This window comes from Sceloporus occidentalis, unplaced genomic scaffold (genome assembly GCF_023333645.1).
Source record: "Sceloporus occidentalis isolate IW3139 unplaced genomic scaffold, rSceOcc1.0.p SCAF_27, whole genome shotgun sequence".
Lineage (NCBI taxonomy): Eukaryota > Metazoa > Chordata > Lepidosauria > Squamata > Phrynosomatidae > Sceloporus > Sceloporus occidentalis.
Window position 1 is genome coordinate 3971308 of NW_028317007.1, and position 24645 is coordinate 3995952.

A 24645-nucleotide genomic window follows, 5' to 3' on the forward strand; every position below is an offset into this window, starting at 1 on the left:
TCTGCCTCCAGAAATGCCTTTTTAACACTCTATACGCCACTCTGCCTCCTGAATGCCTTAAACCTCCCTAGATGCCACTCTTCCCCATAATATGCCTTTTAACCCTCTAAATGCCAGAGTGGCATATAGGGGTATAAGGCATTTCTGGAGGCAGAGTGGCACATAGGGGGTCAAAAGGCATATCATGGGGCACAGTGGCATATAAGGTTAAAAGGCATATCATGGGGTACAGTGGCATTTAGAGGGTTAAAAGGCATATCATGGGGCACAGTGGCATATAGGGGGTATAAGGAATTTCTGGGGCAGATGTGCATAACTGGGGGGCAGGTTGGAAAATAGAAGGAAATAAAACCAAAATATTTTTCTCAATCATAGCTTTTATAAAAAAAAATAGTTTACATGAATTAACATTTACTGGTAAAACTTTTTTCCTATAGGGTCGTCTTATATTCAGGCTTTTTCTTTTTTTCCTAAATTAATATTCAGATTTGGGGGGTTGTCTTATAATCAGGGTTGTCTTATAATCGAGCAAATACGGTATATATATTATATATTTTTAACAAAAGTATACAGAGTGTCTGCCATTTTTACTCTCAATTGCAGAACAAATTATTCTAAAAGCACTCCCACTGACAAATATACTTATTTGACACCCATCCTGTTTAGAATTATTGCTGAATCAAGCTGCAAGGTCAAAGTCATTTGGGTTTGCTCAGTAAGAAGTTGTCAGTTGAATTAAGGGTTAACCTGATAGGACAAGCTTGAATGAGATTGCATGTCTTTGCTAAAGCATATAGCATATTCACTAAGTAGTACAAGTTTGCAAGTGCTACAACTTTACATTTTGAGAGTTTCAGGGAGGTCATGTGACTTGGATGAAAACACATGTATCCTTGATGGAAACTTGCAAAATGTAATTCAACCTCTCCTCTCGAACAATAAATACGATTTTCTAAACAAACCAGATCTCCCGCTGGGTTAATTAAATTAATCTGAGGTTATAGTACTCAAACAAGCCCCTGTCACCCCTATACTCTGCTCAGAGGGGTGGGTGTTAAAATGCTTAAAATTGCCATATGGGTAGCACAGATCCCAACCATGCCTTCTAGTCATATCACAGGACAGGGCTAGAGAGAGGACCAGAAGCATGAGATAGGGTCAGGTTTCTCCAAAAGTTTTTAACACCCTAGTGAGCAGGGGTAAAATATGTTCCCAAAGGGCACATCATTTATTTTACCAAGAAGTAGGACCATGTGGTTATCTTATACATTGAGGTACCTCATCACTCTGAACATGGGGTGGGGTATACCTAGCCACTATACTCCTCCAAGGTTGATTTAGTAACCTCCCACCTCACATGGGGCAGGAGGTTATTAAATCAATATTAACTCCCAATGCAGATTAGGAGGGGATTCTAGGGACCCTGTTTTTTTTTTTTTGTTCTTTTGTTTGCGTAGGTGAGGGGTTCATCCTGCGACACTGGGAGCGCAAGGTAAATTTTGGAGCTTATTTCAAGTTGGTTCTAAAATTTATAAACCAGTCCTTACTGCCCACCCAGGAATGTTTGAGAAGGCAGCTTAAAGTTAAAGGCAGTGGTATAAGCAGTTCGTTGCTCCAGCAGCAAGTGACTCTATTTTGGCCTGGATCAATAGATGGAAATCATAATTTTTGAGTGAAAGCAAGTTCTGTTGCTGCAGGAACCATTAGAGCAAATTACACCACTTCCTGTTAATGCTGACTGGCTGGAACTCACTATGACAGCATCGGTGAGTACCTTTTAGCAGCTATAGAGAGGATAAGGTAAATAATTGCAATGTGTGAGTTGCAAATGGACTTGCTTGTAAATCCCTGTAAGTGAAGTAAGAATAAAGAAACCTAAATGAGTCACAAAAACATTTGGGCCTTATCACATTATCATTGGTGATAATCATGTCTACCAAAATGTATATCAAACTTTTTTTATCTATTTAGTGTTGCCTTTTACTTTATGTTTATGTTAGACTAAGTAACTTAGTTAACTTTATGTTAGACTAAGTAAAATCATTAGAAAGGATATACCGTATTTCCCCATGTATAAGAGGCACCTTTTTTAGAAAAAATTGGGGACTAAAAATTGGGTGCATCTTATACAGTGGTGGTAGATTTTTTTAAAAAGCTTTTTTACTAGAAAGTGGACCAGAAAGGGGACCTGCTGCTTACCTGTTTTGCTCAGCAGGGTCTCTTGATCCGTCGCGGCGACACAGGAATCCAGTAGAGTCACGTGAATGTACATCACATCACATGACTCCGCTCAGTTCCTGTTCCTGCTCAAGCAACGCAGGAGGAAACAGCGGAAGCCTGCGAGCGGCACCAGAAGATCTGCAGTTCAGTTAAGGTGGGGTAGTAAATGAATGTGTGTGTGTTAGCATGGATCCGTGTGTAGGGGGCACAAGGAGGGGGCACAGGGAGGCTGAAAGTGATGTGCATGTACTGGCTACCTGAGCATGATAGGAGTGCGATTGCTAACAATTGGTTAACATCAGGTAACATCAATCACACTCATATCATGGCAAGGCAGCCAGTACAATAACTTTATGTAATATAATTAATATAATTATTTTTTAAATCCGGCCCCCAAAATTAAGGTGCGTCTTATACTTGGGGAAATACGGTACACCTTGAATTGGTTTCAATTAAATTATTTTATTTAGTATAAGGGTGCATGGAATTTCTTTATTTTGGCAGCAGTAATGTCCTGCATCTCAGAAAATACAGCTTGTTTCCTGAGAGTTTCAAGGTCATGATTCTTTTTAATAGTTACTTAAGTTTCATTTTTGGACATGCAATGTGTTGCTGATGCTAAAAGAAACACTGATTCGCCCTCTTTTCACACCAATCCCCACTGCAGTGCTCTATAGCCCTGCATGCCTCATAGTAGTAACTGTTTAGAGCTCATCAGATATCCCAAGAAGCTCTGGACAGACCCTCTGGGGCTTTACTCTTCTATTTGGGGTTTTTGGCAGTGTCAGCATTGACACTACCAGAAGAGAAGGCCCAGTACATTTAAGTCAGTTAATGTCATGCAATAACACCAGTAAGTGAGAGGGTTTTCTATGGGATGGATAACAACCTCAATTCTCCAAGAACACTGTTCTTGCCTCACCTGGTGGAGCAGATGACTGTCTTGGAAGTCTACCTGAATTGGGTTAGCCAACACTCAATATTCAAATTGAGTAAGGTGATTCTTGCACCATCTGTCTGGACATTGCTCTAGTGTTGAGGCTGAATCACCTTCCATACTCTAAAGGATCAATTTATTAAAATGGTCCTAACATTTTTTTAGGAAATCCAGTTGCATATCATGTGGCTGGATGGGTCTTTCTGCCAGCACCTGCCCAATGCCTTGTTGCTGCAACTCGGGCAATTTCAATAATTGGTGTCTTTTTTAGAGAAATTCAGTCCCATAGTATGCACCTCGAAGTAACTATCCAATGATGTAGTGCTAAGATGTTGCTGTTTAAAGTAAACGTGAGTCCAGAAGGTGTTATTGACCTCCCCATTGAAAATATTGCACCAAAATGTATTTTGTAATAAATATCGCAGGAACCAAAGAGTGTTGGGGGAGGGAGGGAGTGTTAAATTGGGATCATAAGGCATTTCTGGAGGCAGAGTGCTCTGTGAAATGCCTTTTAACCCCCTTAATGGCACTCTGCCTCCAGAAATGCCTTTTAACCCTCTATACGCCACTCTGCCTCCTGAAATGCCCTATACCTCCCTATATGCCACTCTGCCCCATAATATGCCTTTTAACCCTCTAAATGCCAGAGTGGCATATAGGGGTATAAGGTATTTCTGGAGGCAGAGTGGCACTTAGGGGGTCAAAAGGCATATCATGGGGCATAGTGGCATATAGAGGGTTAAAAGGTGTATCATGGGGCACAGTGGCATTTAGAGGGTTAAAAGGCATATCATGGGGCACAGTGGCATATATGGGGTATAAGTCATTTCTGGGGCAGAGTGGCAAGCCTGGGGCAGATGTGCATAACTGGGGGGGCAGGTTGGAAAAAAAAAGGAAATAAAAACAAATTTTTCTCAATCATAGCTTTTATTAACAAACAATTGTTCACATAGTTTACATGAATTACCATTTACTGGCAAAACTTATTTCCTTTAGGGTCGTCTTATATTCAGGCTTTTTCTTTTTTTTTCATAAATTAATATTCAGATTTTGGGGGGGTCGTCTTATAATAGAGCAAATACGGTATTACATATTTGTAACAACCTTACTAAGATTTTGTATTCATAACAAATATGTTGTGCTCATAAGATATCGCTGTATCTGGGCTCATACAGGCTTAAAGAAACTACTATTAGCATTTTTGGCAGCATTCTCTGAAAATGTGGTTAAGGTTTAAAGTGGGTACATGTGTTAAGCATTCAAAGTCTAATAAATCTAACAGGTGCTATTTATTAAGTATTAGCAGATGCAAACTTCACACAAAACAATCATAGACAAAGTGATAAACTTGCTTTGTCTATGATTGTTTTGTGTGAAGTTTGCATCTGTATTGATAAAAATATCCAATCAAACTTTAGTAATATCTTTAAAAATCTCAACCAAAACGACAACATATATGAGAGAGGTGCAAAGAGGAGGAAAAGAAAAATAAAGATCTCAGGGGTTCTGTGGACCTCAAGCTTATTCTGATAGGAGGCTTTTCCACATATCCCCCACCCCCTCAGTAAAGTAAATCGTTCTTACATTAAGTAAGACTGTAGTACATTAAATAAAAACACAAATCTCAGGGATCTATGGACCTCAAGCTTCTTCTGCTGTGAGGTTGTTCCACATATCCACCATACTCTCAGTAAAATTTTAATTTACCTCTACAGACAGGCAAGGATTATATTATAAATTATAGAAGCTTCTATTGCAGGTACTATGTGTGCAGAACACATCCTTCCCCTTTTTCCTGTGGTATTTTTTTATGCAGCAGGACACTGTCTTGCACACTGACTCACCCTCCTCCTTGCTCAGCATCTGCCAAGAAATCAGAGAAGATAAGAAAACTGCTAGGAAAATGGCTGGAGAAAGAAAGTGGGGGGGGCATATATAAGGCAGGGGGCACAGACAGGACTGAGAAGCAGAGAGAGAGAGACATGTTTTCAAACAACAAATTTCGAAACAAAAGGACAAGAAATAAAATTTGTTGACTGCATTTTTATGAAAACAAAAAATGTATCCATAAGGCTAGGTATTTTCTTGACGAAAAACGCCAGGAAAAACGCCAGGAAAACTGCCACTGCATTTTCCTGCGTTTTGGCGTTTTTTCTGGAGTTTTTTCTGGCGTTTTAGCCTTTCTGTGGAAATTGCTTTTTTGACCTTAGGCAGTTTTTCCAGCCTTTACATGTTAGAATTTTCACCCAGCTAAAAGGGATTAGGATAAATGGCAAATATCTGCCCCCTCCTGATGTCATTTCCTTGGTAGAGTTCTTATTAAACATGCCCCAGCGGACCCTTTTGTCTCTTTTCTGTGGTTTGTAAGGCATGCTTTATTCCGAATGTCTGCTCCTCTAGGAAGATTGGCCCCAAATGATGGTGCAAATTGTTTGCTGTTGCTTTTGGCACGCAGGATCCAGTTGGGTATGTTTGTAAGTAATGGCATGTTTGTCCCAAATGGTGTAAAGTTCAATATGAACTTTGTTTTGTGTGAAACTGTTTGTTTCCAGCCTATTTCTCGTAGGACACACAGATACTGGGTCCATCCTCTGCATTGTAACTGTGGAAAAAACGCCATAAAAAACACCAAGGCAAAAAACCCACATGGCTTTTTCATGGCGTTTTTTCTCTCCCATAGACTTCTATTGGAGAAAAACGCCAAGATTTCCTTGCAAAAAACGCCAGAGTGTCAACATGCTGTGATTTTGAAAAACTGCCAAACAGCCCAAAAAAGAAGAAAAACGCCAAAGAGGACTGAAAAAACGCCAAACAGAAAAACGCCAAGTGGATATGGCATTGTGCGATTTCCTATTGAAGAACAGCTAACATCTGGCCGCAGAAAAAAACGCCGTGTGGCTGAATTGGCGTTATTATGGGCGTTTTTAGCAAAAAAAAAACCAAGTGGAAACCTAGCCTTATACTCTTTGTGAAAAGTGAGTATTTATATAGTATTTTATTAATTAAAAAAACTTTTTAAAATATGTAATTATGGTTTCTGAAAAAAAATAAAAAAATACATAAAAATACCATGGCAACAATGAATAAATTAGTATTGATATTCTTGAAGATAAAGGTGCAACAAGGATATTACACAGAACTAACTATAGCAATTCCCATGTTTACTTGTCAAAATAGTGACATAACATGGGTTAGCAATTTTTTCAATTGTATATTTTGGTTTGTTTGTTAAAAGCATTGTCATAGCTATTGATGTATTTTAAAGAACTACAGAAGTAAACAATATGATTTCCTATTCCTCTTCTCATTTATAATGAATAGATTCCTTTTGTTTGTGATGGAATTAGTACTCATTCTTTCCTGTCTTAATATGAAAGACCATGAGATCTGTTATTGCAATGCACCCACAAGAATATATCACATCTCCTCTGCTCTGAACATTTCAAAGCCTTTGAATATGGTTAAATCCTTTGAAGACAGCATAATCAAAGAGAAAATTTATCAGATACATTTTTTGTTTCCTCGACAATGAAAATAACAAAGCAAACCCGTTCCTTAGATTTAATGCACTCAACATCAGACAGACACATGAGACAATCAGATATATTGAACAGTTCTGACACTATTGAGCAAGTGATACTGTCTCCTATATTGCTAATTCACCTTCAAAAAGTTACATTTTGGCTGACAAAAACAATAATAGTAATTATTGTAAAGTAAAATAATGAATAGTGTAAATTTAACCATTTTCACCAAGATCAGTCAACCATGTCAACTATACTAGAAGGATCACAAACACTCAAATTGGTTGAACTAGCATGTCATCAGTCTATGTGAGCAGTAACACCACACCAAGGCTCCAACCGCCGTTAATGTACATTCACACACCGTTTTCCATTTACCATACATACAACACAGTGCCTGCATTTATATCCAAACATCCAGTCTTTCATACTACATGGCTTGCTGAGCAAAAAGGAAACTATAGTCCACAGTTGCTGGAGTGTCAAAGTTAGCCATTAGGGTTGCCACGTTTTTCTTAAAAAAAAAAAGGTGTGGAGCCAAAAAGGTGAACAGGCACTCAACATTAAGTTCCCTCTCAGGATTTAGCTGCAGTCTCCCCATTACACGTAACAGGTACATGCACAGTTTAAATTCAATCCAGCTTGTGCATAGCACGGTGCATAGGTGCCAGTAATCTGTAAGTGCTTTGCTTCCAAACAGGTTGTCACTTGTCAATGCCATCTTTGTCCACAAATAGCTTATCTGTGATATATTTATACTCAAACACTTTATCAGTGCCATAGGTGTCCCCAAACAGCTTTCCAAAGCCAACTTTGTCCCCCAAGAGCTTAGCAGTGCAACATTTGCCCTCAAACTGCTTGTCTCTGCCATCTTTGTCCCCAAACAGCTTGTCGCTGCCATCTTTGTCCCCAAAAAACTTCCTGGTAACTAAACAACATGCATTTGCCATATTTTCCCTAAACGGGTTCCACCTTTGTCCCAAACAGCTTGGCAGCTGAAGACTTCAGAGTTGCTGTTTACCTCTGCCTCTGACTGTGCCTTAGCTTGTTCCTTCCAGGCCTCCATATGACTTGAACAGGGGAACTCCAGACATGCTGGTTTTGTCGGTGGCGCTGCACAAAAATGTTTGTGGCTAGGAAACTTGAGTGGGCAGGGAAATTCTTCTTTAGGTGGGTGGCTGGATTCATCTGAGTGGGTGGCCAAAATTCAACACTGGGTGCAATATGTATGAATATGTTAGAAAGTAAGTCCCTTTCCCTGTCAATATAATAACATATATCCATTTCTCCAGGTCACAGTTTGAAAAAGTTCCTAGTCATTGTAAGTCATCCATAAATAAAGGAAACTGTATAATGATAATACTACATGATTAACAAATAAGCTTGAAAAATACAACAAATCGATAATACCTGGATTCTGTACTTGAATTTTTATATTATTGAATAGCTTTTATTAAGCTAAAATAATGCATTAAACTCTAACATTGTATTCTCACAGATGAGGTACTGATTAATGACTGTGCCTGAACCAAATAATACCCAATATGGCATTAATCTTTTTTTCTGTTTTCAAGTTCTGCTACAATAACATGTATACATTGTCTCAGCCACCTATATTATGATTACTTGGTGAAGCACAAATACCTATTAAAAGCTATATTTCCACATTTTATGAGAGGGAAGACAAAACAATTATTTTTTTTTTTGCAATGAAATTATGAAAACAGTTATGTGTCCCCACTGTATATAAGAAAATGTTGTATTTTTGTTTAGCTGGTGTTTTATGGTTTTATTTTTCACTTTATCACCTTTCCCTATTTTTGCAATGATAATCTATAGTGATATGCTAGTTCATTCTACATTAGCGTTCCAGATGAGACAATGTTCGGAAGCAATTTAAATGACATTCATTTAAATGTCAGCTCTCATGCTTATGATTTTTCTGTAATTGGTTATTTAATTAAAATAATTCACATAGTCATTAATTTAGACTACAACTTGCTATGCACTGACATGTTTTAATTATATGGTATTAACAAAATTGGTATCTTATGAAAAACCATTGTGATTTTTTAAAATATTGTGAGTTTCATAGATCATCCTATTTGTGTACAAGAAAAGTTTTATCACACATGTCAAAGTGCAAAGCAGTGCATTCATTTTCAAAACCTGACATCTTCATTGTATACTTGTAGCATTCCTTAATTAACAAATACTGCTAAAATCATATGCCTAAAACAACTGTGAATTGAAATGTGAAATTGCTGATGTGGAACATGTTGAAATTCCTTTATAAAAATATTATACTCTTTATTTTAATTGCAAAGTAAGGGAAATTAGACGTTTAATGTTCCCTACACTACATGAATTAAATAAGTACTACATTGCTTTGACCTTTTCAGTATTCTGCATTTTAATCCAGCTTTTTGCAATGCTGCATTTATATGTAATCATGTTGTGTTAATCATTGTAATAGAAAAAAATAAAGTTTTCCTTTTTTTTACGGCTTAGTGCCCTTTGTAAATGCATGTTTACATAATGCAGCAATGACTAGGTCAGTTAATTCAATCAACACTATATTTGCGTTTCATTTTTTAAATATTACATTGATATTAAATTACATGTGCATTTTTCTAATGTTTAAGCCTATTTAGAGTGAAAATAAAAGAATATGCAAACTAGCACTCATTAAGAAACTGAACATATATGCTACAATGACAGATTCAAAAATATGAAATATATATACCAGTTAAAAAAACATGTTCTGTATATATTATGGGGAAGGATATTTTAACTTATTTTTTTTCTCAGGATATGCATGTTTTATTTTAAAATTTTGTTAAATAAACAAAAATATCCGAAAAATAAATTTTATCATTATAATGTAGTATTTATATACAATAGTAAGTACTGCAACACAGAACAAAACAATTCACATATAATTTAATATAAATTATTCAGTATAAACCTTTACTTTAAAGTCGAGTTTACGGTAACAGCACAGTAATATTTCCAGACAAAGCACATCAAATGCGGTTTCACATATTAGAAACAGACCTGGTATAATTAGGTGGTGTTAATGGGTGTGGGCTTGGGGTGAGGTGGAGTAAATGAGGGGATTGAAGAGACAAGTGGGTCAGGATGGAGTGGCCAGAATGGAATGGGACTAGTCCGCCTTTTAGTCCTTAAAATACAAGTTCCTTAGCAGGCTGAGGATGAGATTGTAGCAGTCTTGGGCTAAAACCTGCTCCCTCGTCAACACCAGGCAGTTCCTGGCAAACCATAAAACATCCTTCACATAGCACCTTCTGTGCATGTTCCTAGAAAAGGTCTGTAAAGTACAGAGTGGTTTTCTCTATCCTACAATATGAGCTCCAGGGCCCCCAACAAAACCTGTGCAAATGGGCAATGACAAAACAAATGAAGGGATGTCTTCTCCTCCACAGTGCACTGGGGGCAGTGTCTATATCTGCACATCCTCCAGCATACATTAAAGTCCTTAGAGGGAGGCTTCCCTGTATGGCCATCAATGCAACATTCCTTTGCGAGCTGGTCAGCCTGCTTGATGCCACATTAGTCCGTACAGGAAGCACCTGAAATACTTTCAAACATCTTCTTGGCTCCGATGAACCTGAGGCTCACATAAGGAGTCCACAGCTCCAGTTTAACTCCTTGTAGTTGGTGCCCCTCATGAATTTTACAAGTCCAAGAAGAACCAAGACATAGTCTGATTACAAGGGGTGGAGCTGTCCCACTTTTCACCTTGAGTTGCCTCTACAGAGGCAGTAGAAAAAAGCAAGAAATGTTGTTTCCCCACACAGCCTTTTACAATGAAAATACTGTCCACAAAGATGCATAAAAAGAAGGCTCTGTCCATAGTAGGGATATAAGGCACTCGTTTGCTGTCCATGTTACCCTATCCATTTTGGAGCTCCAGATGAAGTAAAAAAATAGTAGCTGCTATAGGCCAAGCCTATAGGCCAAGCCTAAGAGTCACATACTATAGAATGGGAAGGGTCTTGTACTAGTATCAGTACTTCCCCTTTGATGGTAAGATCTATGAGGCTTCACAAGCCAAACATTTACTTTACTTTGACAAGTCTCAGAGGTTTCCAGTTTTCCAGGTCTGCGCCATCTCCTCCAACCCAGACCCCAAGGATCTTTATAAAGTCCGTCATGATGGTAAATATGAGTGGGTCAGAAATCAGGTCCTACTGGCTGAAGAGCATGGTCTCTGACTTCTCTGCTCAACTCTAGACACATCTGAATGGGCGCTTTTACTCACTGGCGGTCTGCGCAGAAGGTAGTCACAATGTTCATGTAGAGTGAGCACTACTTGTTTCTTGTCTCTGCTTGATGTGGTCATCCCTCTGATCTCAGGGTTCCATCAGATACATCTGGTGAGGAGTTTTATACAATAGACACAAGACATCCTCATTTCTAACTGAAAACATATGGACATATGGACATATGTAAAGATCTGATTTGCTTCCACCGTATTATATACGTTAAAATGTTTAAGTCACACAAGCTGAAAGCCTGCGTATAACATGTTATTTTAATCAAACAATCTTTTTTTATTTAGAACAAATTTTAAAGTAATTTTTTGTTTTTGGAAATACAGGACGTCACATTGGTTTTGATAAAAAACAAACAAACAAGTATTTCCGTTAATATCTTTGTTCTGTTAATATTTTTTTGTATTGCCATGAACTATCCTATCAGTTAGATGCATATTGTATCTAGCACCATCATAATAATATAAGTTAGGTTTCTTATGCTAGAATGAAAAATATATATGCATCAATGTAACCTACTGGCAGTCTTTATGACATTCAATTGAATAAAGATAATAAAAATGTGAAATATATTTCCTTTATTCTACTGTGTGACATTGTTTTGGGGAATTTGTGCATTGATGACACCTCTAGGAATCTTATTTTATATTGATATATTTTTATGTCAACATGATAACATTACTCTGGATCTTAAGCATTCTCTTAATACGTATTATATAAACAATGATATAGGTCAGTTACTTAGGTTTTTTAAAACAATTCCCATGTATACATTTATTAGAAGCCTCTTTAGGGTAAAATGCAAACACATTTAACTCTTCATATACTCTTTTATAGAAATTCCCACCTTGTGTGACTTATACACATTTTAAATATGTATGTATGTATATATATATATATATATATATATATATATATATATATATATATATATACATATTTAATACAGGTGTTTATATGTCATTAAGGGCCTAAATTTTTGCTGTATGTATGCAGATGTGTATATAGTTATATATAGGAATATGTTATGTTGAAGAAAAAATAAATCACTATTAAAACTGATTCTTGTCTAACTTCTGATACTAGAACATTTTATTTGATATCAAAATTCATTAACTAGTCTGCAGAAGTGGGTGATTGATAACCATGTATGAATTGGAGAGTTCATATCTATAACATTACAGTAGCATAACAACAATAGATAATGGACTGGCGGTCCATTGGATTCGGTTCCATTGGATTAGCAAAGTGAGAGTGCATATAGACCTTAGTTCTCCAGTGCCAATGGATGAAAGATGTCAAGTGCGTACTAGGAGTTTGAAGAACTGCCAGTGTTTGCCAATTATAAAACAGACTATGGTTACTAAACTAGGGATAGGGATATACAAAATATGCCATTACTGTCTATTTAAAACAAAAAATGTCGTGCATGTTCCTATTATATATATATATATATTTTTTTTATATATATATATATATATATATATATATATATATATATATATATATATATATATAAATTAGCATTTCACAATTTGCCTGTTCTGCTTTTTCCTCAATATATGCTATTATACATGTACAAAACACATTTGTAGAAGCCCCAGTAAGCAAAACAGAGCTGATGACAGATCCCAATGAGATATGCTCATGTTTATTATTACCTTATCTGTAAACAAAGACCAATATCTCAAAGCATTTCTTTGAACAAACAAAAGAAGCTTTAATTGCTTTAATCAGCATACACATTGTGATAACTAGGAGAGGAAGACAATTCATTTGTAATCAGAAACAGTCTATGTAAAGGAAACTGTTATTCAGTGATATTTTATTAACTATATACAATGACTAAAGGAAACACTTATTATGGTTGACTTTAGATGAGTGTTGGGCTTTGTTCCCACAAATGGGAATATCAGTTTTCACTTTTTCCCAGTAAGCTTAGTTGATTTTTTTTTGTTTCCTATTCCATCTCTATTTTGGTTCCAATGTATTTGACATAATCACAATACAAAATGATGGTCAGGGACCAGAAAACTGAAAATTACTGGTCAACGTTATTTAAAATCATCTTACTGTCAGGAACCAATTTTTCGCTGCCTGAACCATGGCTTTTTTAATACCTGTGGTGTTTACATCTGCAACCACTAGTGGCCACCCTCCGCCCTCTGGAGCACTCTGAACTCAGGTGTGCCTTGTTACCTGGGTTGAGCCCTAGTCTACATCCAGCTGGGCCTTGTTACCTGGATTACCCTGCCTTTATGAACCTGCCCTGCCCTTCAGTCAGGGCCTTTTGTATTGAAGTCTATGGACTTTCCTGCTGTGGCTCTGCACCTGTACTGTTCCTGCTTCCCTGCTTTGTGTCCTTCCAAGTGGACTCCCTGCTTTGTGTCCTTCCAAGTGGACTCCCTGCTTTGTGTCCTTCCAAGTGGACTCCCTGCTTTGTGTCCTTCCAAGTGGACTCCCTGCTTTGTGTCCTTCCAAGTGGACTCCCTGCTTTGTGTCCTTCCAAGTGGACTCCCTGCATTGTGTCCTTCCAAGTGGACTCCCTGCTTTGTACCCTTCCAAGCGGGCTGTGTGCCTTTTGTGTCCTTCCAAGCGGGCTGTGTGCCTTTTGTACCCTTCCAAGCGGGCTGTGTGCCTTTTGTACCCTTCCAAGCGGGCTGTGTGCCTTTTGTACCCTTCCAAGCGGGCTGTGTGCCTTTTGTACCCTTCCAAGCGGGCTGTGTGCCTTTTGTACCCTTCCAAGTGGGCTGTGTGCCTTTTGTACCCTTCCAAGTGGGCTGTGTGCCTTTTGTACCCTTCCAAGCGGGCTGTGTGCCTTTCGTACCCTTCCAAGCGGGCTGTGTGCCTTTCGTACCCTTCCAAGCGGGCTGTGTGCCTTTCGTACCCTTCCAAGCGGGCTGTGTGCCTTTCGTACCCTTCCAAGCAGGCTGTGTGCCTTTCGTACCCTTCCAAGCGGGCTGTGTGCCTTTCGTGCCCTTCCAAGCGGGCTCTCTGTCTGTCGTGCCCTTCCAAGCGGGCTCTCTGTCTGTTGCGCCCTTCCAAGCGGGCTCCCTGCCAAAAGACTTATTACCTGTATTTTATTTTGCCATACGTCCGGTTACTTGCTTAGACTAGATTACCCTTATTTGCTGGTCCTGTTATATACATGAAATACACTGCATTACCTGGATTTCTGTTTGTGGTGTCTTTGTTTGCATAATCATGCACCGTGGGTTACATACTGAACCCCAAGTATCCCCTGCGCATGGGCTCCTACCTGACCTGATCACCCGAGTCCTGACACTTACATTGAGTACATGGAGAAATAGACCAACTTCTACACACATATTTAAACTTACAATTTTTTGGTAGTTTAGATTTTTCTATAATCAAAATGAAAGACAACACACATTCATGACATAAAAGGTGATGATAGACCTGGAAGTAACTTAGGCTAAACATCCTTGTGGTTTTTGATGTTTCTGAGAAGGTTAGAAAGTTCAAAAGGCATTGGATATATCTTTCAGAGTAGAGCTTCTAAGAAGTAAACATGAAAAATGACAATATACATCTTTTAGATAAGACAAAAGTGTGAAAATAGTTTGAGAGGAAAAGAGACATAGATGTATTTTGAGTAGTAGATTGACATATATATACGGGGAAACAGTATTACTAAAGGCTTGAATTTTTACCTGGAAAGTATCAGAGCCAATAAAATAACCTGTGAAATGGGGTGGCTAGTTTAACGTGAGTATATAATTATATGCTTTGAAATTAACTACATAGCACATATTTGGATTGCTTGTTTTATTTTTATCAATAATTCCTGATATACCAATATACTATATTAACAAAGTACAGGAGGGAAGATTATTTTGGAGAAAAATCTTTAGAACAAAAGGCTGTAGTCTAAAATAGAGCTCAGGGGTTTAAATGTAATGTAAGGAAGTTTTACTTTACTTAGAGTGGTACATAAATGGAACAGCTTCTCATCAGAAGTGATAGAAGCTAATACAGTAAGAAAATTGAAACATGGGGCAAGCATAAAGCTATCCAGAATCTAGGACAAGACCAAGGACTAATTAAGATCTGAGTCGTTACAGAAGGAAAATGGGCAGACTAGATGGGCAGAATGGTTCTTATATTTACGTTAAAAAAAAAAATACTGTATGTATGCGTTGAAGCACATAATTAATTATTGCTGATCAATATATATTTTTGTAAACGGAATGTTTATCCATAGCCTTTTTAAAAAAATAAGGGAATTTTCAGTCATTGTTGAAGATGTTAAATCATCCAGATCTAAAAGTTTAACAAGCATTTGTCTATTCTATTCTAAGGATTTTTTTGGTGGTTCTTTTTACCCAAAAGATATTTTTTGTGCACAATGATTTTTTTTCTCTCAATAAAAGCAAAATAGTTGGTACATGTTTTATGTGGGCGATGTCTACAAAAACATAAGACCATGTAAAAATGTCTAAAACGGCTTTTTCTAGTTTTTTTTCATTGTTGAGGGAGATATGTAAAACTATCAGCAAAGTTTACCTGGTTAATGTTTGTAGAAAATAAAATACGGTATGTATACAATATTACCTAGTAGATAAAAGTTTATTTTCTTGATGCAAAAGGGTAATAATGTTTCCTGCCCCATTTGCCGAACCAAGTGAGCATCTCTTCCAGTACAATTTGAATTGTTAACTGATTTGAAATACCATGCTTTGAAGGTAGAAAAATGCTGACTATTTTGGTAGGGAAATGTACTCCCTAGAGAAAGAACAGAGAAGTACAATTTCTTTCCTTGCTTTGTTGGAAAATAGATCTATAAAAACACTGTGAATCTTGCAGTATAAACTTCTGTGTCTATGTCATAAATCTCCGATAATAAAAATTTCATTGTTGAAACAATAAAATAGAGTTTTATTATAACACAGAGTATCCACCTAAACATTGTCCTTTTAGCTGCCTTGAATTAAATGTATGCACAGTTTTACAGTCTATAAACAGATCTGGAATAAAAGTTAATAAATGTCAAAATTTGCATTTCAAAAAATTCTAGCTGCATTTTAGGGAAGATCAATCCATGAACCTTTCAACATTATGTCAAATGAAATGCTAATTGTACCTTTAGGAATTTCAGAGACAGTGACAAGAAACTAAATGCTCTGTTCTTTTGCATCAGCAAGTCATAGATAATTGTATATCTACTCTCTACTCTCTACTCTTCTGAACTTCTAAAAAAAAAAAAAAAGGAGGCTTAAAAAAAAAGCCTTCTTTTCTTTAACTCTGCAAGGCAAACTCCTTAAGACTCTGTTCGTAAATCTGCTTTCATATAGATTGTGTTAACATTAACATGTTGACAACGGACAATTTCGCACAGTGCTGGGTTTAATTATTATAAGTGTTAAAACAGTAAGATTCTATACAAGGTGTTTGTGAATAAAAAAATATTTTCAGGTAAAGGAAATAAGTTCCCATGTATCACATAGAAGCAAGAAGAGTAAAAGCACTGTTTAAACATTTTCTTCGCTTTTTATTTCTGGTGTTTTACATTGTTAAAAACAGTCAAGAATATATACATTTGATGATTTAAGTGGCATGTGCAAATTAATCCGTTTTATTTTTGTGTCTTGCAGATATTAAAACTAAGTTGTATTTCATTGAACTCATATTGTTGTGCATTTTAAATGATTTGAAGCTTTCATATATATTTTTATAAAACAGTGAATCTTTGCAGTGGCAGTTAAGACGGAAAAAATATGCGAGGTGGCTTTAATGACTTAATTATTTTGCCTATGTTTAGTAAAAAAAACAGCTTGGGTAGTAAGTATGCATTGCCGTATTACAAAATCCCTTAATTATCCAGTTCATTTACAGCTGAATAAACCAATATTTTCTTTTACCTCTGCCTCACACCATTATCATTTTCTGTGAGCTTGTTTCAGCAGTACTCGCCTTAACTTTTGTTTCTATAAGTCCAAATTGTTAAGTTATACACTATTTGTTATGTCCTGTTAACTCATCCAGTACTCATACAGTGTCCAGTATCTAACCTCATACTGATGAGTCCCATTAAGAACAAAACAGCTGTCAATGAGTGCTTATCTGGCTTCTGCACCTCTGCCTCAGGCACGAAAAGCAAAATTGATTCCAACCGAATTTTCGCATTACAAAAAAAAAATTACAAAAAATATATTACAAAAATAAGAATCAATTTCCTAGAGTAAGGAAGGTGAGAGAGGAGCAGCAGCAGCAGCAGTAGTAGTAGGGCACTGGGTTTGAGCAAGTAGGCACTGGCAAATTATAGGCACATACAGCCCATTGGAGCAGGACTGAACTTCCCCAATATTATAGAAGTTTAAAAAGTTCCCCCCAGAGCAAGGACAGTGAAATAGGAGCAGCAGTAGTAGGAGAAACTGGTCCTGGACAGGCAGGCTCATGCAGCCCCTTGGAGCAGGACTGAATTTCCACAATATTATACATATCTATAATGCCTGGTTTTGTCACCAATACAGTATTTATTTATCAACGAAAAATAATATATTATACAATAGAAAGATAATAAAAAAAACAAAACTTGTCCACAAATTAGGTTTGGCAGGTAGCGTAAAAAGGGCAACTGTCTTAAAACAGGTTTTAAATGGCAGTCACACTGTGTGCAAGGCCAGTAGAATGTAGTAATATATGATAAGATAGAGACAAAATATTTTGTGTTTTCCCCGAAAATAAATTGGTAAAAAGTGACTGATGCAGTCCCTGTAAGTGGTATATGAAATATGTACAAACACTACAGTAGTACACTACAGCTTCTCCAATCTTTCCCAAACCAGTACAATTTCTGCTCTAAAATAAACTATAATTACTTTATTAATTAACTTGCAGCATGGTAGGTGAACAATGAGCATCCATCTCGGTCTCTGCTAAGCTGTCACTGTATCACACTCCAACTCTCATCAGTCTGTAGCTACTGCTACTGACAGGTTATAATGGCAGCAGCACACTTATATATCTAATGCTTATCCCTTCCCCTTTTGAATGCTGATTGGCCAGAGTAAAAAAAGTAAGGAAAAACTCCCACAGGTTGTTGGACTCATCAGTCAAATCCATTATCATCAATGAGACCACCTCTCAATTTTTCACCATATTATACTAATTTGTTATAGTAAATTACATGATATATGATATATAGTATACAGGGCCGGCCCTATAATGGGGCAGACTGGGGCAATTGCCCCAGGCGGCACTTCTCAAGGGGCGGCACTTTGCCGTCCCAAGTGCCGCTGTTTTGTCAGCTGATGCGGCTACCGGCGCCGGTTTTAACATAAATGTAAAACCGCCGCCGTTTAATTACTTGCCTGCGTGCAGCGTGCCGATCGGTTCGGCTCTTCGTTCCACCCCCTTGATGCGCATTGACGCTCAAAGGGGCGGGCTCACGCAGAGCAGGTTCCCGTCACCGCGTGACAAGGAGAAGATCTCGAGCGAGAAGAGGCTGAAGAGCACGTTGGTGGAAGAAGAAAAAGTAAGTATTTAAAAAAAAATAAAAAATTGAGGTGATAAGCGGACCGATGGAGTCGCGGACAGACATTCATGCCCCTAGAGGGTTGCTGTGGAGAGGGGAGTCAGGCGACATTAACAATTGAATATCATTGAAACGTATTTGCGGGCCTACTCTATTTCAATCTGAATATTTTATGAAAAAGGAAACTGAAATTGGTTCTTTGGAGCAGTTGCTGTTTGCTTTGTACCACCAATTTTGGTTCCCATTTCATATTAAATAGAATATCGCCAATATGGAAGAAGGGGAGTGAACACCACCTGCACACATTTCAGACATGGTGCCACCATGTCTGAAATGTGTGCAGGTGGTGTTCACTCCCCTTCTTCCATATTGGCGATATTCTATTTAATATGAAATGGGAACCAAAATTGGTGGTACAAAGCAAACAGCAACTGCTCAAAACAGCACAAATGTATGACCTCAATACCTCAGCACATGAGAGGTGAGCTGTCAGCTCAAGTGTTAAGCCTGTTAAAATGGCTGTTTATGGAGGTTATCATGAACCTCTGAAATCACTGTTTTTTCCTCCAAATATGTATAGGATTTTTTGTAATAAACCTTCTTGGCCTTGGAGCAGGTTTAATGTTAACATACACTGGCTGTGCCTTCTGTTTTTGAGGTAACTACAGCTAATAGCGCTTGTGGTTATCTGTCCTATCTGGTTATCTAAAGAAAGGCCTAATTTTAAAGGGTGGGAAGGACATAATTTTAAAGGAAATATTCATGCCCCTAGAGGGTGGCTGGGGAGTGAGGACACAACAGGGTGGTTAGGACGATCTATACACAAAGGGGGGGGTGATACACATGGGTATAGGGGGCATTATAATTAACCAGTACAAAAGGAGGGGCACAAAGGGGCCTGGCAGGGGGCACAGTCAGATACACACAATAAGCAGCAATGTGGAAAGCATTTTTTATGCTCTTGACAGGTGTCAAAGCCTGTCCTGGTGTGTATTTGTTTATCTGTTTCCTGGCACTTTACTTACTGTAGGGATAAATAGAACTTTGTAATTTTTATTTATCCAGAGACAAAACGCCTTCCTGAATTTCTAGTCACGTCAAAGGACAAAACTCCAGACATCAGTGTGAGGGAAAGTGAAGGTATTGTGTTATTTACTCTATTTCAATCTGAATATTTTATGAAAAAAGAAACTTAAATTGGTTCTTTGGAGTTTGTGAAACACAATTGCTGATTTCATTATAGAGGGGACTATACACCACATATTGCTCCTTACTATACTTACTATATCTTTGTTTTTCTCATTATGTATTTGCGCCCCATGTGGAGGAGTATGCCTTTTAACCCCCTATATGCCACTCTGCCTTCAGAAATGCTCTGCGGGGATCTGGATCTTAGTCTAATAGTCAGACCTCATTTGAGGCAACATAGATTATAAGACGAGGGGTATTTTTTAATAAATCTATTTAAACTATTTATATAAATAAAGCTATGTAAAAATATGGAGTTTGCAGTTGCATGTAAATTATCACTTCCTAATTTTAGTTTTAACTATCATGATATGACATAATGGATGTAGGACAGTTTTTGCAGAATTTTTTTCCCCGAAGCGGGGGGGGGGGGGCAGCATTTCACACTTCGCCCCAGGCAGCACAATGTCTTGGGCCGGCCCTGATAGTATAAAAAGAAAGCCGTCCTTGTCCTGAAAAAAAAAAAGAAAAAAAAGAATTTGTATGGGTACAGTAAATGAAAGAGAAGAAAATTACAGCTAAACACTGCAAAAATGTTACCCATTGTTACAAAGGGTACAAAAAAAGTCCTTTCACAAAAGAGTTAAATGACACCCACTGTACATTTTGGAATTTGAATACACCAACCAATAACAATATATATTTAATAATTAATACAGATAACCTCCACAGAAAACAAATATGATATAGTTGTAATATACAACATGGTAAAAATATATGTGATGTTCTTATATTAATGAGAAGCAGCAAAGAAAAGATGCAAAAACAAAGATTATTTCATAAACTTGGAAGACAACACATAGTTCTATCATTCATTGCATGGTAATTGGAGGTGTTATGAAAGCATGTCAAGGAATCTGCAATTTACTACAAAATTACATATTATTGATAGCAAACCGTGCTGCTGCTCATAAAGTTTACTTATACAATACAGTTTCATTTTCCACATGTGTACTATTTGTCTTGGTTTCTGTAAATATTCACAATTATTACTGAAATGTTATACTTGGGTAACAACAATGACAGAATTTATGTACAATTATTTCCCCATTAGACTTGTAAACCTAGAGAATGCTATAGAACACATGGTTATTTCTTAATGTGCTTCAGTAAAAAAGTCAAAGAAATGCATCATAGTTTAAGTTATGTTTAATGGCACTATTTGTTTTATTACAATAAATTTCATGTGTTGTAAATATAATTATTTTCTTACTTTTAAGACATTTGGCTGTGCAGCCTTCATTTGAGTTAAGATACATTAATGCTCAAAGCTAAAAACTTCTTAACTTAACTGTTTTAAATGAATAACACAAAAGATTGTCATAAAAAACACATTGCCATAAAGAAATGACTGCATTACGTACAGTCAACTTCCAATGTTGAGACATAGCAGGCTGGAGACTCTGGATACTTATCTGTGGGCAGTTCCAATACAATCACAGTCATTGATGGAGAAAGAATAGAAAAATAAAAATAAAGAAGTCATGGTATAGGTGTAGCATTTTTTCCCCATTTAATGGTGGGAGTCAGGGCACATGCATCCCATAGATTATTTATATGCATTTTAAATTATCCATCTCCTTCAGCAGGGTATCAAGTTAAGGGGGTATACTATCCATCCTCCAAGTTGATTTAATTACCCCTGACCCTTGGGTGATTTGTTTTTGGACAACAAATTTTGTTTCCTGCCCTTTAGGTTCAGAAATATTCAGTCTTTTTTTATTCAGAAACAACAGTCTTTGTCCAAAAATAAGACTTTCTCACCCTGTGCCCTCTGCTCCCCCCACAGTCCTGACTGTGCCCCCTGCACTCCCCCTAGGTTTCTCTGTTCCCCCTTCTCATATCCCACTAGTCATCTCTCTCTACACATTCCCTAGAGCCTTATCTGCCTTCCTTTTCCTGTTTGTGTCCTTACCCTCTCCCCTATCTTGTATCTGCCCCCCACCTTCTCCAGCTGTTTTCTGGTCTCCTCTGATATCTCTATGTAGAGGTGCGTGATGGTAAAATGATTTTAAAAAAGAAAAGAAAAAATGGTTCTGCACTCAACTCCCAGGAAGCTGGGTTCTAGCAGGAAAAAGGACAGCATAAACCCTCTTGAAGCACACAAACAAAGAAAAGGAATCCCAGCACTCCAAACAGCTTCCAATCTTTAGGATACTTTATTTAGAGAAAGCAAAAAAAAGCAATGTTTCGGCCAAACGTTGAGCTTAACAAAGGCCCTGTTTGGCCGAAACGTTGCTTTTTTTGCTTTCTCTAAATAAAGTATCCTAAAGATTGGAAGCTGTTTGGAGTGCTGGGATTCCTTTTCTTTGTTCGGGTAAAATGATTTTAGTGAGTGTGGAAATGAGTGTGTGTTAGCGTGTATGTGTGTTATGTGAGTATGTCCTCATCTTGAATATGTAGTGAAAATCCATCTTAGAGAGGATATGATATTATAGTACAAATATATACAGGCACAAAACAAACAGCTCTCTCATAACTGCAAAAAGAACATGAGGTGATACAATCACTACGTACAAAGGTTGCCCTATAAAAAAATCAAATGATGCCCTTAATCATGGTCTGGATTAAAATATACGGGGATAGTGTGTTAAGGACATGAATATATATAGCTCTGGTGAGACATTTTTAAATCAAGAAGAATTGACGCACAATTGAAAATAGCTTCAATATGGGGTATTTTCTGGATTAACAGCAGGGTTGAATTCGGTGGACATGGGACATTTTTCAATCTAAATTACTACTTTACCTTGTTCTTTAGGATAACACACTAATACTGCTTTTTTGAAAGAAAAAAAAATATGTAAGAGATTCAGTAGAGAAGGAAGTATGTTTCAGAAAGGAGGCATACAGCTATCCTGAATATATGGAAAGGCCAAAAACCAAATAGTTTTTGAGGTTTATTACAGCAGGAAAAAAAAAGCAGATCTGACTGGCTCGGGGGTTTTTATTTGCTGTCAAATTCTCTATTTCTATAACAATTTGGAGCAAAAGACACTTTTGGAGAATTAAAAAAATATATCTATTTTATGATTAAAATTAATTTGTTAATAAATGCTATTCAACTCATAAAAGAAACAGCATTGCTCTATATTATATAGAGATATTTTACATGCCTTCACTGTCTAAGGCATATTATTAATTTTGCATACCATATTCAGAGGCTTCAGCATTATCAAGTTTGATGTATCCATTATTGGCACTCAGTATATTAATCCACACTGAAGTCCGGTAAATCAAAATTCCACCATCTGGCTTCTTATTCTTAGTGATGAATTTGATGTAAAGGTGATTAAGATTGCTAGGCTTTTGCATTTTAATGTAAAAATTAGAGGATTATAATGGCATTCAGAAAAGACCAATAGTTAGAATAAACTTAGTGACAGGATCTAATTTGTGTACTTGCTAGTAAAGCTTTATTTTAATTAGCCATATTAGATTTTCAGCGCCGGCTCAAAGAGACAGAACTTTATTGATTAAGAACACAAAACTGTTAAAATGATACATTTACTAAGAAGTGTCTGCAACTGCACTATAAGGCAAATGTAACTATATTCAATACATGAGTAGATTTATCAAGCATTGCAAAATGTAGATCAGTAACTACATTCATGCTAGTGGATGGAAAAAGGGGAAGATACTGTGTTATTTGAAAGAAGAAACAACAGGGGCTTCAATATTTTGTTTTGCTACTGAATAAACATATACTAAATATTCAATTAACTACATTTATGAAACTTTTGTTGGGAAACTCATCACAAATTTGTATTTCCACATCCTCAAACAAAGAAGGTAGCATTTTTTAATTGTATTTACCTAATTTTATATCCATATAGCTCTCTTTGAATGGCACATATTAGAAATGTATATAAGACCACAGTAAAAGTGAAATGCTATGCATGTAAATCATTAGAAATCTATAAAGTAGTATTATAGCATGCAACTAAGAGTCCTTTCACTGATTATTCCTGGTTGGTGAAAAAGCCTGCAAGAATCTTGTTGGTAAAAACTTTTGCATGGAGGAAATTCACACATCACACATATTGAGATCAGCAATCTAAGACTAGGAGCCATGTTTGCTGATTACATTGTGATCAGTGCAGGCCAGAAAACATTTCTCCCTCTTCTAATAAATGAAAATGTGTATTTTTTTAATGAAATGTAAACAAAAAAGGAAAATAAATTAAAAATATATTGGGCTCAGTGATATCACCTTGACCGCTCTGGCTTTAGGGATCTCTATCTATATTACACAGAAAAATGTTATTGCCCTAGCACTACCAGTAAAAAATATACATTAACCCTTCAATACCCTTAAACCCCTTAAGTCAGTAGTATTAAAATAGTACACTACAGGGTAATATGTAGAGGATGAATGTGGCCATTAAACTATGTATGTGGGATATTACTGTAACAAGATGTTGCCAAACATAATTTGGATCATTGTTCAGCAGTGGCACCTATTGTTTAGAACAAATCCTAAGTGAAATTGTAAAAATATATATATATGTATTTACAAAAATGTTTTTTTTTCCATACATTTCTGCATGTTTTCTGTGTGTTTCTATTATTTTAAAAGAAAGCCCTACTAAAGGAATGTCAGTTTAGACAAATGGTAAAAATGTCAAAAAATATGGTATTCAAGATACTAAAAACCCTTGGTACTGAAGAAGGTAAAATCCTTACACATATATTTAAATACACAAGACTTCCACCACTGGAATAAGAGATGGCTGCTGATCAGCTTAGCAGCTAAAGCCCCAACTAAATGTTTAATAGTTGCTTCTATCACTTACTTTGAGAGTCCCCTAGGGTTGTACTGTATATGCAGTTCGCACTCTGAGCAGTTAAATTACAACTGACATGATGTGGTTATTTTTAGTATATATATTTAGAAAATTGAAACTAAAAATGTAATAA